Source organism: Nicotiana sylvestris, chromosome 6, assembly GCF_000393655.2.
Source record: "Nicotiana sylvestris chromosome 6, ASM39365v2, whole genome shotgun sequence".
Classification (NCBI taxonomy): domain Eukaryota; kingdom Viridiplantae; phylum Streptophyta; class Magnoliopsida; order Solanales; family Solanaceae; genus Nicotiana; species Nicotiana sylvestris.
This window is the reverse complement of record NC_091062.1, coordinates 164,574,042-164,590,760: the sequence shown is the minus strand read 5'-3', so window position 1 is coordinate 164,590,760 and position 16,719 is coordinate 164,574,042. Positions and strand designations below refer to the sequence as shown.

At 42.8% G+C, this 16,719-nt stretch overlaps 1 long non-coding RNA gene across 3 annotated transcripts; it reads left to right on the top strand.

Annotated features, from left to right (window-relative positions):
* The first annotated feature begins 3,517 nt into the window (after positions 1 to 3,517).
* Positions 3,518 to 16,344, top strand: LOC138872089 (uncharacterized). Of its 3 annotated transcripts, XR_011400515.1 has the most exons (4): positions 3,518 to 4,055; positions 4,162 to 4,720; positions 7,276 to 7,345; positions 8,230 to 8,353. It is a non-coding gene; the product is annotated as an uncharacterized lncRNA (long non-coding RNA). The 3 variants fall into 3 exon arrangements; XR_011400516.1 differs by lacking the exon at positions 8,230 to 8,353 and adding an exon at positions 16,096 to 16,344 and having other exon boundaries at positions 3,518 to 4,720; XR_011400514.1 differs by having other exon boundaries at positions 3,518 to 4,720.
* Positions 16,345 to 16,719: the final 375 nt, after the last annotated feature.

Genomic DNA, 16,719 nt, shown 5'->3' with positions numbered 1-16,719 from the left:
AACTCAAAATACAATGTATGCAAGTGTATAGATTAGTGAGAGAATTTAAACATGATGCAAATTCCCTTTGGACCATGAAAGATTGTCTTTGGACAGTGTAGATGACGTCCTAAGACTATGATGTCCTGGGCCATTAATCATGAAATAGGAGTTTCGCATGCCATGAAATGATGTTCTCGGGCCATGAGGATGGTGCCTATGAACCATGACGCCTTTGAATAATGATGTGTAAGTATTGAGAGATCCTCATGCCATGATATTGTGTCTTCAGGCTATGAGGATGATGCCTTCGGACTATGACGCCTTTGGACAGGTTGACTATATGTCAGCCTATAAAGTGCAGAGATATGATACTGAAAGTGATAGCAAGACAAAGCTTAGTCTTGTGCAGAGTTTGGGGGCAGAGCTTAGCCCTAGGGAAGAAGATAGTGTCAAGTTTAAGTAGGGCAACACTTATGCAGAGATAGATAATGCTTAGTCGCACGAGAAGATAATGCTTAGCCCGATGCAAATACGGAGGCAGGGCTTAGCCTCATGCGAGCTTTGAGACAGGGCTTAGTCTCATGCAGAGAGAAGGGCAGTGCTTAGCTTTATACAAATACAGAGGTAGGGCTTAGCCTCATGCAAGGTTTGAGACAAGGCTTAGTCTCATGCAAAGAGAAGGCAATGCTTAGCCTTATGCAAATATGGAGGCAGGGCTTAGCCTCATGCAAGATTGAGACAGATTTTAGTCTCATGCAAAGAGAAGGGAATACTTAGCCTTATGCAAATATAGAGGCATGGCTTACCCTCATGCAAGATTGAGACAGAGCTTAGTCTTATGAAAAAAGAAGGCAATGCATAGCCTTATGTAGTGAACAAGTAGCAAGTAGGAGTAAAATGTATCTTAGGTGGAGATATATTTGGAGTATGGTGGACCAATTGATAGTGATTTTGTTGCATGTATATTTTCTGAATGCTATTGTTACGTACGTTGTGCCTGTGCTCGAAGAAAAATTGTAAGTTTTGTAAGGCGAGGTTGGTTTGTACCTTTATCTGCTGGCTGTGCTATGCTCCATTCTGGAGGCCCTACTTGAGTCGCACTGGGTGACACGTGGATATTACGAAAATAGAGTTTTCAAAAATATGCATTTATTGATAAAAATGGAGTTATTTTTTAGAAAACATAGTGAAATATCAGGTAATTTTAGATGAACTAGAGGCTATAACACATTTCAAAGATATTGCAGTTTTCTTATATTAGAATTTTGAGGATCCTCCTCAAAATTCTACCCCAGTTTGTTAAATGATTATTCGGCCGTTTTACGGGTGACGAAACTTGCTGAACCTTCTTCTCAAAATCCTACCCTAGTTTCATAACCAATTTTTGACTGTCTAGCATATGATGGCATTGGATAGACTTGCTCCGGAATTTTGAGGGTCCTCCTCAAAATTCTGCTCCAGTTTCTAATACTGAGGGAAAATGAAGATTTTATTAAGATATGGCCGAACCCACAAGGATGCCTACGTATCTCCTCTTAAACATGAATCAGTTCAACCGTAGTTCAATTACATCATATGAAGGAATGTAAATAATCTAAACATAGTATCTCTTGACTGCATCTGAATTGATTGATTTTGGCCAGACTTCTCCATCTATTTCTTCAAGTATGAGTGCTCTTCTTGTCAGAACCCGGTGAACCATGTAAGGACCTAGCCAGCTGGGAGAGAATTTCCCTTTTGCTTCATCCTGACGCGGGAAGATCTTCTTCAGCACCAACTATCCTGGTGCGAATTGTCTTGGTTTGACCCTTTTGTTGAAAGCTCTGGACATTCTGTTCTGATAAAGCTGACTGTGACATACTGCGTTCATTCTCTTTCCATCTATAAGGGCCAGTTGCTCATAACGACTCCTTATCCATTCTGCATCGTTGAGTTTGGCTTCCTGTATGATTGTTAAAGAAGGAATCTCTACTTCGGCTGGAATGACAGCTTCGGTACCATAAACCAATATATAAGGAGTTGCCCCAGTTGATGTGCAGACCATAGTGCGGCATCCCAATAGGGCAAATGGTAGCTTCTCGTGCCATTGTTTGTGATTTTCTACCATCTTCCTTAGTATCTTCTTGATGTTCTTGTTAGCAGCTTCATACGCTCCATTCATCTGAGGCCTGTATGCTGTAGAGTTTTTGTGCTTGATTTTGAATATTTCACACATGGCTTTCATCATGTCACTGTTGAGATTGGCGGCATTATCAGTGATAATGGACTCGGGAACCCCGAATAGGCAAAAAAAATGATCCTTGACAAAGTCTGCGACAACTTTCTTGGTTACAACTTTGTAAGACGCGGCCTCTACCCATTTTGTGAAGTAGTCGATGGCCACTAGAATGAATCAGTTCCTGTTTGAGGCGGTGGGCTCGATCGGACCTATGACATCCATTCCCCAGGAAGCAAAAAGCCAAGATACGCTTGTTGCATTGAGCTCATTTGGTAGTACCTTTATCATGTCTGCATGTACCTGGCATTGGTGGCATTTCTAAACGTACCGGATGCAATCGGTTTCCATGTTCATCCAAAAGTATCCAGCTCTGAGTATTTTATTGGCTAGAACAAAACCATTCATATGTGGTCCAAAAGTTCCGGCATGTATCTCCTCGAGCAATCTGGAAGCTTCCTTTGCGTCAACACACCTTAAAAGCCCCATATCAGGAGTTCTTCTATACAGGGTCCCTTCGCTTTGGAAGAAGTGATTGGACAGCCTTTGCAGCATGCGTTTCTGAGTATGGTTTGCCTGCTCAGGATATTCTCCTCTCGCCAAATATTCTTTGATGTTGTGGAACAGGGTTTTTATCCGTTTCTTCTTCAACATGAGAACAGTAAGCCGACTGGTTATGGATTTTCACCGTGATGGGATTGATGAAATTCTTTGTCTGGATGTTGTATCATGGATGATAAGGTGGACAATGCGTCTGCGAACTCATTTTGAATTTTGGACACATGTTTGAATTCTATCTTTGTGAATCTCTTCATCAACGCCTGCACATGATACAAGTATGGCAGTATCTTGGTGTTCTTCATAGCCCATTCTCCTTGAACCTGATGTACCAAAAGATCCGAATCACCAATTACCAGTAGCTCTTATATATTCATATCGATGGCAAAATTGAGCCCCATGATGCAAGCCTCATATTCTGCCATGTTGTTGGTGCATGGAAAACCTAAGCTTTCCAGATACTATGTAGTGTTGACCTATTTCTAATACCAAAACCGCTCCAATGCCCACTCATTTAAAGTTTGCAGCTCCATTGAGGAACATTCTCCAACCGTCGTAAGCTTCAACAATGTCCTCTCATATGAATGATACTTCTTCATCAGGAAAATACATTTTCAAGTGTTCGTATTCTCCTCCCACAGGATTTTCAACAAGATAGTCTGTCAGTGCTTGTCCTTTGACCGTCTTCTGAGTTACACAAACGATATCGAACTCACTTAACATTATCTGTCACTTGGCTAACTTCCCGATTGGCATGGGCTTCTGAAAGATGTACTTTAGAGGCTCCATCTAATACAGATAGATAGAGTAGCAAAGGTCTTCCAAGTTTTGGCGGGACTAGGACTGGTGGTGTGGACAGGTATTCCTTGATTTTGTCAAAAGCCTTCTGACAATCTTCGGTCCAACTCGTTTTAGCATATTTCCTCAACATTTTGAAGATGGGTTCACATATGACTGTGTACTGTGCTATGAAGCGGCTGATCTATTTGAGGCGTCCTAGGAAGCTCATCACGTCCTTATTGCTCTTTAGTGATGGTAACTCTTGAATAGCCTTAACTTTGGACGGGTCCAACTCGATTCCTCGGCAACTGAAAATGAATCCCAGCAACTTTCTTGTGGGAACCCTGAATGCACATTTTGCAGGGTTCAGTTTTAGATTGTACCTCCTTAACCTGTCAAAGAACTTTCTCAAGTCTGCTATGTGATCTGGGACCCTCTTGGATTTGATGATGATGTCGTCAACATACACCTCTATTTTCTTGTGTATCATATCATGGAAGATAGTTGTTATGGATCTCATGTAAGTAGCCCCAACTTTCTTTAGACCGAATGACATCATCTTGTAGCAGTATACTCCCCACGATGTAATGAAAGCTGTTTTCTCTGCATCTTTTTCATCCATCCAGATCTGGTGATAACCCGCGAAGCAATCTACAAAGGATTTGAGTTCATGCTTTGTGCAATTGTCGATCAGGATGTGTATATTTGGTAATGGAAAATCGTCCTTGCGACATAGTCTATTTAAATCTCGATAGTCAACACATATTCTTGCTTTCCCATCTTTCTTCGGAACTGGTACAATGTTGGCTAACTAGGTCGGGTACTCAACTACCTTGAGGACTTTTGCTTTAATCTGCTTAGTGACTTCCTCCTTAATTTTCAGGCTCATATCTGTTGTGAACGTTTTGAGTTTCTGCTTTACTGGCGGACACATTGGATTGGTAGGTAATTTGTAAGCCATTATGGATGTGCTCAGACCGGTCATGTCATCATATGACCATGCAAAGATATCCTCATATTCCTTCAAGAAAGGAATATATTCCTACTTCTTTGACGGTGATAAGTGAATGCTTATACGAGTTTCCTTGGCGGTTTCAGCGTCTCCCAATTTTATTGCTTCGGTCTCGTCCAGGTTGGACTTAGGTTTATTCTCAAAGTTCCCGACCTCCCTGACAATTTCCTCAGGTATTTCATCCTCTTCATCTGAGTCACTATCCTTATGTTGCGTTGTCTCATTACATGTCACAGTCATCGGTTCATCAGGAAAAGTAATAATAATGCTATAGAAAGAAAAATGTGAAAGATAATAATGAATAATGAATAGCAATGCATTGATTAAAAATTGAAAACATCCAAAATAAGTATGCCTCGATGAATCGAGCAATTATTTTGAAACAAAATGCGTTTTTGAAACTAAATTATTGAAAACATCTGAAATGCCTAACATGGCTATAGAAATAGATTTAGGCTAAATGCCAAGCTACCTAGGGACTCGGTGTGTAATGACCTGACTGGTCATTTTGAACAATTGCATCTGGTTTGGCATTTTGAGGTCAAGAGCAGCTTCACATTATGTATATCAACTTGTGTGCAAGGTTGGATTCAGTTTCCGGATGAATCAGAGTCAAATTGGAAAGAAGGAATATAGTTCTGGAAGCTTAAGCAGAGAGAATTTGACGGAAATTTGACTTTTGAGTAAACGGCTATGGAATGAGTTTTGGATGATTTCAGTAACTTCGTATGGTGATTTGGGACTTGGGCGTGTGTTCGGATTTTGATTTGGAGGTTCGTAGGGTAGTTTGAGGCATTTTAGTGAAAGTTGGAAAAGTTGAAGTTTGGAAAATGGAGAAGTTTGACCCATAGTTAACATTTGTGTTATCAAGGTCGGAATGCGATTCCAAAATTTGGAATAGCTTCGTTATGTCATTTGGGACTTGTCTGCAAAATTTGGTATCATTTGGAGTTGATTTGATATGGTTCGGATGCTTGGTTGCAATTCTAGAGGTTCTTGAAGTTCATAGTGATTTTCATGTGTTTGGTCATCTGATTCATGGTTTTGGCGTTGTTTGAAGTGATTTTAGAGTAGGTCTAAGTTCATATGATGTTATGCGATGTGTTGGTACATTTGATTGAGGTTCTGGGGGCCTCGGATGAGTTTCGGGGTGAGTTTTGAGCGAGTTCGGACATTTCGGCACTCAGAAGTTGTTCCGGATCGGGGGGTAGGGGGGACAACAGTAAATCATCCCCCCAGCATCCAAAAGGACCGCTGTCAATGGTGCAATTTTGCTGCAGCAGTAGAATTTCCGCTGTAGCGGAAAATAGTCCGTGGTCGTGGTCGTGAAGAATCCGCAGGTTCGTTGGTCCGACTTTGGAAGCCTATATCTTTAGATCTACAAGGAATATTGTGACGACCCAGCTGGTTATGTTAAGAATTTACGCCCCGATCCCCTATTAACTGCTTTCCGCGTATTTATTTCTGCTATTTTGATTTGTCGGGATGTTCGGTTTTGAGTTTCAGAGAGTTTTGGGACACTTAGTCCCTAAATGAGAGCTTAAGTGTTGGAAATTTGACCGTCGTCAGAGAAGTGTGAAGACGACCTCATAATAGAAATTCGATGGTTCCGTTAGCTCCGTTGGGTGATTTCGGGCTTTGGGGCATGTGTCGGATTGTGTTTTGGAGGTCCGTAGCTAATTTAGGCTTAAAATGCCGAAAGGTCGAATTTTGAAGTTTCCGGTCCGATAATATAATTTTGATCCGAGGGTCATAATGGAATTCCGGAAGTTGGAATAGCTCTGTAGAGTTGAATGTGACGTGTGTGCAAAATTTCAGGTCATTCGGACGAGGTTTGATAGAATTTTTGATTGATAGCGTATTTCTAGAGTTTTAGGATTCTTAGGCTTGAATCCATGGTTGATTCGTCGTTTTCGATGATGTTTTAGGTGTTTTGATGATTGGTATAAGTTTGGACAGTGGTATTAGACTTGTTGGTGCTTTTGGTTGAGGTCCCGGGGGCCTCAGGGTGATTTCGGATGGTTGATGGAAGGATTTTGGAGTTTGGAGTTGCAACTCCAGCTTCTGGTTTTCTGTTATAACCGCACCTGCGAGTGTGGGACCGTAGGTGCAGCGCCACAGAAGCGGAAATGGGGAGGTTCGGCAGGAGCCGCAGAAGCGGTACTGCATCTGCGGATGAGGAGTTGCAGATGCGGAAGCTGGTCTAATGTGAAAGGTCGCAGGTGCGGCCATTGTTCTGCAAAAGCGGGACCGCATCTTTATCGCAGATGCGGTAATAGCTGGGTAGATATATAAAATTTTGAGGGTTTAGTTTCAAAAGTTGGAAATTCAATTTGGAGCTCGGGAGAGGGCGATTTTGAGAGAAAATTGAAGAGGAGGTCATTGGGTAACAATTATTTAACCCTTTCTAGTTATATTCCATCAATCTATAGTTAGTTTCATCATTTAAGTTCGGATTGGAGGTGAAAAATTGGGGAAAGGTTGGAAGAAAGTTCTTAGACCTTGAATTCGACTTTTGATAAGGAATTTGATCTTAGATTTGGATAAATTTGGTATGCATGAACTCGTGAGAGTGTGAGGATTCTGAAAATATAAATTTTACCCAATTTCGAGACGTGGGCTCGAGGGGCGTTTTGGTCATTTTACCTAATTTCGCGTATTAGATTAGAATTTAATTGTAGATCAGTTACTTGAAGTGTTATTTACTTTATGCAATTGAATTGAATAGATTTGGGCTATTTGGAGTTGAATACTCGTGGCAACAACGTGATTTCGAGTTGATTTTGAGCTGGTTCGAGGTAAGTGACTTGCCTAACCTTGTGTGGGGGACCTTCTTCTTAGGATTTGGTATATTTGGTAATTGAAATTCCTTGTACGTGTTGTGAGGAGTGTGTACTTGTGCTAATTGTTGGAAATTCGATTTTCATTAAGTAATTACTAGTATGTTTCCTTCATGTTTTTATTACTTGCACTATTAAGCATGTTGTTATCTTAGGAAAACATGTCTAAGTGACTTAATTGCTTTACTTTCTCAAAATTCCTTACCTGAATTCTGTGCAGCATGCTCTACTAGAATTACTTGTTTTCCTTAATATGAAATTTGCCATTTTTGAATATTTTTCTGTTGCTTTTGTGTATTTACATTGAGACTACGGTGCGGGATTCCGGTAGCTCCGCCTTGTGTGTTTATTTTTGGACTACGGATGTGGGATTCCGGTAGATCTCCCTACTCAGTTATATGGAACTACGGGAATGCACCCGGTAGATTCCCCCAGTACTGGGTATTTACATTTGGGACTACGGAACGGGATTCCGGTGGATCCCCGCCCACTATGAGTTGGACTACTGGACGGGAACCCGGGAGATCTATTGGATATGTATATTTTGGACTACAGGATGGTATCCTAGGAAATCCTCGATTGTTATTTTGGTGCTGAATCATATTTCTTTCTGTGTTTACCTTGTCTCTGTAATAGTAGTTGTTGCCCTTTATATCTTGTGTTACTTTTATTTCTGTACTTATTTATACTATTCTGTTCTACACCGTAGAACTTTAAATTTTACTTAACCTAAGTACGACCCTGACCTTCCTCATCACTACCCAACTGAAGTTAGGCTTAGCACATACTGAGAATCGTTGTGGTGTGCTCATGCCCTTTTTGCGCATGTTTTTCATGTTTAGATCCAGGTACCTTGACTTAGTCTTACCATCCTTGAGGCAAGGCGACCCTTCAGAGACTTCGAGGTATATCTTCTGCTTCCGCAGACCGAAGAGTCACTCTCCATTCTCTCTTGTAGTTACAGCCCTTATGTATTTACCTTGTTTTAGACTATTCTGGAGTTAGAGCACTATGTAGTATCCTTAGCTTGTGGATTCATGGGTTTCCGGCTTTTGGGCATATATATTAGTTTTGAGAGTTAAATATTGTGTATGACGAGTGGCACTTTTAAACATTGTTTTATTACTTTATTTCTATTTTAAATTGCTTTCTTTTCTTCCGCAAGTTTGGTTTATTATTTGCATTTTAGGCTTACCTAGTCATAGAGACTAGGTGCCATCACAATGGTTCACGTAGGGCGAAACGGGTCGTGACAAGTTGGTATCAGAGCTCAGGATTCATAGGAGTCATGAATCACAAGCAAGTTTATTAGAGTCTCACTGATCGGTACGGAGACATCTGTACTTATCCACGGGAGGCTATGTAACCGTTAGGAAAAATTTCACTTCATTTGATTTTTTTGTCGTGCGAGATTTGATGTCACAATTCTAAACTTCTGTCTTCTATTCTCTCACAAATGGTGAGGACATGCACTACCCGATATGATCAGGCACCCGCACCCCCTACTGCAACCGTCAGAGGGCGGGGCCGGGGTAGAGGCCGAGGACACGCATGTGGTGCAGCCAGAGCACCTGCGCCAGCTGCCACCGAGGTACCACTAGCAGTTCCAACTGGAGTTCAAGCACCTGATACGCCTACTGCTACTACTACTCCATCACTTCAGGAGACTTTAGCACAGTTCATGAGCATGTACACCACTTTGGCTCAGGCAGGGTTGCTTCCCCTTGCTGTAGCTACATCTCAGGCCGGGGGAGAAGCACAGACTCTCGCCGTACACACTCCTGAGCAGGTCCCTAAGATTATTCCTATGCAGTCGGCAGTCCGAGACCAGCCCAAGGATAGGGTAGCAGTTTCCGAGGATAAGCAGGTGAGGCTTGAGAGTTTCAAGAAGTAAAAGACTCCTGTTTTCAGCGGTCTAGCATCGGATGATGCTCTGGGATTTCTAGATAAGTGCTGCCGCATTCTCTGTACCATGGGTATATCAGGATGGAGCTGGGTTTCCTTCACTACTTTCCTTCTTCGAGGAGCCGCTTATGAGTGGTGGCGCATCTATGAATTAGACAATCCGGATGAGGCTGCTTCACTCACTTGGACTCAGTTTTCAGATCTGTTCCTGAGAGAGTATGTTCCTTAGAGCCTCAGGGACGCATAGCGCATAGAGTTTGAGCATTTGCGCTAGGGTGCTATGACTGTCTCAGAGTATGTTGTCCGTTACACTAGTTTGGCTGGCATGCACCAGCCTTGGTTTCTACTGTTCGCGAGAGGGTTCGCCGGTTTATTGAGGGACTTATTCCCAGCATCAGGTCTAGCATGGCTTGTGAGTTGGAGATGAATATTTCTTATCATCATGTGGTGAGCATTGCTAGGAGGATTGAGGGTATGCATGTTAGGGAGAGAGAGGAGAGGGAGGCCAAGAGGTCTCGAGAGTCGGGCCATTACTCTGGTGCTTGTGCCCCAGCTGCAGGTCGTCATGGTAGGGGTTATATGAGTCGCCCTGTTCATTCAGCTCTTCCAGCAACCAGTGGTATTCCAGCTCCTCATAGACCTCAAGAGCCTTATTATACACCTCCGGTATCTAGCATGCCTCCTACGAGGGGTGCTTTCAGAGGTCAGTCTAGTAGACCTGGCCCGAGCCAGTCACAGCCGCCACGTCCTCCCAAAGCTTGTTTTGAGTGTGGTGACACATGCCATATGGTGAGGGATTATCCCAAACTTGGGAGGGGTGCACCTCCACAGACATCTCAGCCACAACGTGCCCCGTAGAGTTTTCAGGCTATAATTATAGCTCCAGTTGCTACCCTATCTGCTCAGCCAGCTAGAGGTGGAGGTCGGGGAGGTAGAGGTCGCCCTAGAGGGGGAGTCCAGGCCAGATACTATGCCCTTCCTGCCCATACCGAGGCTGTTGCCTCCGATTCTGTCATCACAGGTATTATACTTGTATGTCACAGAGATGAATCGGTTTTATTCGATCTAGGATCCACTTATTCTTATGTGTCTTCTTATTTTTCTCTGCATTTGGGTGTATCTCGGGATTCTTTGAGTTCCCCTATTTATATTTCTACTCCTGTGAGAGATTCTCTTGTTGTAGACTGCATTTATCGGCCGTGTTTGGTTGCTCTTAGTGGTTTTGAGACCATAGCCGATTTATTGTTGCTTAGCATGGTAGATTTTGACATTATCTTGGGCATGGACTGGTTGTCGCCCACCTGAGTCGATTTATTGTTGCTCAGTATGGTAGATTTTGACATTATCTTGGGCATGGACTGATTGTCGCCCCATTATGCTATTCTTGATTGTCACGCCAAAACCGTGACGCTGGCTATGCCAGGTGTACCGCATGTGGAGTGGAAGGGTACTTTAGATCACACTCCCAGTAGAGTTATTTCTTTTCTTAAAGCTCAACGTATGGTTGAGAAGGAGTGTGGCGCGTATTTAGCTTATGTAAAAGATATCAGTATTGATACCCCTTCAGTTGATTCAATCCCGTTAGTACGAGATTTTCCCGATGTGTTTCCAGTTGATCTTCCGGGCATGCCGCCTGATAGAGATATTGATTTTGGCATTGATCTGTTGCCGGGCACACAACCCATTTCTATCCCTCCGTATCATATGGCTCCTCCTGAGTTGAAAGAGTTGAAGTATCAGTTATAGGAATTGCTTGATAAAGTTTTTATTTTGCCCAGTGTATCACCTTGGGGTTCTTCTGTCTTGTTTGTAAAGAAAAAGGATGGTTCTATGCATATGTGTATTGATTATCGCCAGTTGAACAAAGTTACAGTTAAGAACCATTATCCTTTGCCTCGTGTCGATGATCTGTTTGACCAGCTTCAGGGTGCACGAGTATTTTCTAAGATTGACTTGCGCTTAGGTTACAATCAGTTGAAGATTCAGGAGCCAGATATCTCGAAGACTACTTTCAGGACTCGGTATGGTCATTATGCGTTCCTTGTTATGTCATTTGGGCTGACCAATGCCCCAGCAGCCTTTAAGCATTTGATGCACAGTGTGTTCTGGCCGTATCTTGACTCGTTCATCATTGTCTTTATTGATGTTATTCTGGTGTATTCCCGGAGTCGGGAAGATCATGAGCAGCACCTGAGGATAGTGCTTCAAACCTTGAGAGAAAAAAGGTTATATGCTAAGTTCTCGAAATGTGAGTTTTGGTTAGATTCCGTAGCATTCTTAGGCCATGTGGTGTCGAGTGAGGGTATTCAGGTGGATTCGAAGAAAGTAGAGGCCGTGCAGAGTTGGCCCAGACCATCCTCAGCTATAGAGATCTGTAGTTTCCTTGGCTTGGCGGGTTATTACCGTCGTTTTGTTGATGTGTTTTCATCGATTACAGCCCCTATGACCAGACTGACCCAGAAGGGTGCTCTGTTCCAGTGGACGGAAGAGTGTGAGGCGAGCTTTCAGAAGCTCAAGACAGCTTTGACTATAACCCAGTTTTGATATTGCCTACAGGTTCGGGGTCTTACACTGTTTATTATGATGCCTCGAGGATTGGCCTTGGAGCAGTTTTGATGCAGGACGGTAGAGTGATTGCCTACATGTCCAGACAATTGAAGGTTCACGAGAACAATTATCCGGTCCATGACCTAGAGTTAGCTGCCATTGTTCATGCCCTAAAGATCTGGCATCATTATTTGCACGGTGTGTCTTGTGAGATTTATACTGATTATTGGAGCTTGCAGCACCTGTTTAAGCAAAAGGATCTAAATTTGTGCCAGAGGAGATGGTCAGAGTTGCTGAAGGATTATGATATCACCATTTTGTATCACCCAAGCAAGGCCAATAAGGTGGCCGATGCCTTGAGTCACCGGACAGAGATTTTAGGGAGTTTGTCTTATTTACCAGCATCGGACAGACTTATGGCGATGGATGTTCAGGCCCTAGCCATCCAGTTTACGAGATTGGATCTTTCGGAGCCCAGTCGGGTCCTAGCTTGCGTGGTTTCTCGGTCTTCCTTATTTGATCGTATTAGGGAGCGGCAGTTTGATTACCCTCATTTTCCTGTCGTCAAGGACAAGATTCGGCACGGTGATTCCAGAGATGTGACTATTGGTGATGATGGGGTATTGAGGATGCAGGGTTGGATTTGTGTACCCAATGTTGATGGGCTTCAGGAGTTGATTCTAGAGGAGGCCCATAGATTGCGGTATTCCATTCATCCGGGTGCCGCAAAGATGTATCAAGATTTGAGGCAGCACTATTAGTGGAGGTGGATGAAGAAAGATATAGTTGGATTTGTAGCTTGGTGCCTCAACTGTCAGCAGGTGAAGTATGAGCACCAGAGATCGGGTGGGTTGCTTCAATAGATAGAGATTCCGGAGTGGAAGTGGGAGCGTATCACCATGGAGTTTGTAGTTGGGCTCCCACATACTTTGAGGAAGTTCGATGCTATTTGGGTGATTATGGATCGGCTGACCAAGTTTGCTCACTTCATCCCTGTGTGTACTACTTATTCTTTAGAGCGGTTGACTGAGATCTATATTTGGGAGATTGTTCGTCTGCATGGTATTCCAGTTTCCATCATTTCAGATAGAGGTACTCAGTTCACATCACGATTTTGGAGAGCCGTTCAACATGAGTTGGGTACTCGGGTGGAGTTGAGTACATTATTTCACCCTCAGACTGATGGACAGTCCGAGCGCACTATTCAGATTCTTGAGGATATGCTCTGTGCGTATGTGATTGAGTTTGGAGAGTCTTGGGATCAGTTCTTTCCATTGGCAGAGTTTTCCTACAACAACAACTATCAGTCCAGCATTCAGATGGCACCGTACAAGGCTTTATATGGTAGGCGGTATAGATCCCCGGTGGGTTGGTTTGAGCCAGGTGAGGCCAGATTATTGGGCACAGACTAGGTACATGATACTTTGGAGAAGGTTAAGGTGATTCAGGATAGACTTTATACAACCCAGTCCAAACAGAAGTGCTATGCGGATCGGAAGGTTCGTGATGTTTTCTATATGGTTGGAGAGTGGGCTCTGCTTCGTATTTCGCCTATGAAGGGCATTATGAGATTTGGGAAGAAAGGAAAGTTGAGTTTGAGGTTTATTGGTCTTTTTTAGATATTGCGGCGTGTTGGGGAGGTTTCTTATGAGCTTGCCTTACCTCCCTGCTTGGCAGGAGTTCATCCGGTATTTCATGTTTCGATGTTCTAGAGGTATCATGGTGATCTCTTGCACGTGTTAATTTCAGTTCAGTCCGATTGGACAAGTATCTATCCTATGTTGATGAGCCAGTGGCAATATTGGACAGGCAGGTTAGAAGATGAGGTCAAAGAACATTGCATCAGTGAAGGTTTAGTGGCAGGGTCAGCCAGTCGAGGAGGCGACCTTGAGACCGAGCAGGATATGTGCAGTCGTTACCCTCATCTTTTCACTACTTCAGGTATGTTTTTATGCTCGTTCGAGGACGAATAAATGTTTAAGTGTAGGAGGATGTGACGACATGGCCAGTCGTCTTAAGAATTTATGCCCCGATCACCTATTAATTGCTTTCCCTGTGTTTATTTCTGCTATTTTGATTTGCCTGGGTGTTCGGTTTTGAGTTTCGGAGAGTTTTGGAACACTTAGTCCCTAAATGAGAGCTTAGGTGTTGGAAATTTGACTGTAGTTAGAGTAGTGTGAAAACGGCCTCAGAATGAAAATCTGATGGGTCTGTTAGCTCCATTGGGTGATTTTGGATTAGGGGTGTGTTCGGATTGTGTTTTGGAGGTCCGTAGCTAATTTAGTCTTAAAATGCCGAAAGGTCGAATTTTGAAGTTTCCGGCCTGATAGTGAGATTTTGATCCGAGGGTCGTAATAGAATTCTGGAAGTTGGAGTAGCTCCGTAGAGTTGAATATGATGTGTGTGCAAAATTGCAGGTCATTCGGATGAGGTTTGATAGACCTTTTGATCGAAAGCGTATTTCTAGAGTTTTGGGGTTCTTAGGCTTGAATCCGTGATTGATTCATCATTTTGATGTTGTTTTAGGTGTTTTAAGGATTGATATAAGTTTGGACAGTGGTATTACACTTGTTGGTGCTTTTGGTTGAGGTCCCGAGGGCCTCAGGGTGATTTTGGATGGTTGACGGAAGGATTTTAGAGTTTAGAGTTGCACCTTCAACTACTGGTTTTCTGTCATAGCCGCACATGCGAGTGTGGGACCGTAGGTGTGGCGCCGTAGAAGTGGCTATGTGGTCATAGAAGCAAAAATGGGGAGGTTCAGCAGGAGCCACAGAAGCGGTACCGCATCTGTAGATGGGGAGTCGCAGATGCGGAAGCTGGTCTTAAGTGAAAGGTCGCAGGTGCGGCCATTGTTCCGTAAAAACGGGACTGCAGATGCGGTCCCTTGACCGTAGATGCGGTAATAGCTGGGAAGAAATATGAAATTTTGAGGGTTTAGTTTCAAAAGTTGGAAATTCGATTCGGAGCTCGGGAGAGGGCGATTTTGAGAGAAAATTGAAGAGAAGGTCATTGGGTAATAATTCTTTAACCATTTCTAGTTATATTCCATCAATCTATAGTTAGTTTCATCATTTTCTTTCGGATTGGAGGTGAAACATTAGGGAAAAGTTGGAAGAAAGTTCTTAGACCTAGAATTCGACTTTTAATTGAGAATTTGACCTTAGATTTGGATAAATTTGGTATGCATAAACTCGTGAGCGTGTGAGGATTCTGAAAATATAAATTTTACCCAATTCTGAGACGTGGACCCGAGGAGCATTTTGGTCATTTTACCTAATTTCGCGTATTAGCTTAGAATTTAATTGTAGAATCAATTACTTGAAGTGTTATTTACATTATGCAATGGTGAATTGATTTGGGACATTTGGAGTCGAATACTCGTGGCAAGAACGTGATTTCGAGTTGATTTGGAGCTGGTTCGAGGTAAATGTCTTGCCTAACCTTGTGTGGGGGACCTTCCCTTTAGGATTTGGAATATTTGATGATTGAAATGCCTTGTACGTGAGGTGATGAGTGTGTATTTGTGCTAATTGTTGGAAATCCTGTTTTCATTAAGTAATTACTAGTATGCTTCCTTCCTATTTTTATTACTTACACTATTAAGCCTGTTGTTAGCTTAGGAAAGCATGTCTAAGTGACTTAATTGCTTTACTTGCTCAAACTACCTTACCTGAATTCTGTGCAGCATGCTAGGCTAGAATTACTTGTTTGCCTTAATATGAAATTTGCCATTTGTGAATATTTTCCTGTTGCTACTGTGTATTTACATTGGGACTACGAATGTGGGATTCCGGTAGTGTGGGATTCCGGTAGATCCCCCTCCACAGTTATATGGAACTACGGGAATGCACCTGGTAGATTCCCCCAGTACTGGGTATTTACATTTAGGAATACGGAACGGGATTCCGGTAGATCCCGCACACTATGAGTTGGACTACGGGACGGGATCCCGGGAGATCCATTGGATATGTATATTTGGGACTACAGGACGGTATCTTGGGAGATTCCCGAGTGTTATTTTTGTGCTTAACCATATTTCTTTTTGTGTTTACCTTGTCTCTGTAATAGTTGTTGTTTCCCTTTATATCTTGTGTTACTTTTATTGTTGTACTTATTTATATTGTTCTATTCTACACTGTTGAACTTTATATTTTACTTAACCTCAGTAGGGCCTGACCTTCCTTATCACTACCCGACCGAGGTTAGCATCGCTGTGGTGTACTCATGCCTTTTCTACGCATGTTTTTCATCTACAGATCCAGGTACCTTGACTCCATCTTACCATCCTTGAGGCGAGGTGACCCTTTGGAGACTTCGAGGTATATCTACCGCGTCCACCGATCGAAGAGTCTCTCTCCATTATCTCTTGTAGTTACAACCCTTATGTATTTTCCATGTTTTAGACTATTTTGGAGTTAGAGCACTATGTAGTATCTTTAGCTTGTGGATTCAGGGGTTTCCAGGTTTTGGGCATATGTATTAGTTTTGAGAGTTAAATATTGTGTATATCGAGAGGCACTTTTAAACGCTGTTATATTACTCTACTTTTGTTTTAAATTTTTTTCTTTTCTTCCGCAAGTTTGGTTTATTTTCTGCATTATAGGCTTACCTAGTTGTAGAGACTAGGTGTCGTCACAATGGTTCAAGGAGGGCGAACCGGGTCGTGACAAATATTGAGATGATTCAAAAACGAAAGTTGTAGCCCTTCGTGTCTAGGTTCCAGAAACGTAAAGAAATCATAATTTGGACATATGTAGAGAATGTTATGGCCGAAATACTAAGGCCTATCTGTGCAGCCACCACAAGCGCGGTCGGCGTTGGTTTTACTGTGGTCAGCGGTGACAGGAATCTCACAGGGGCAATAAATACGAGATTCAGGG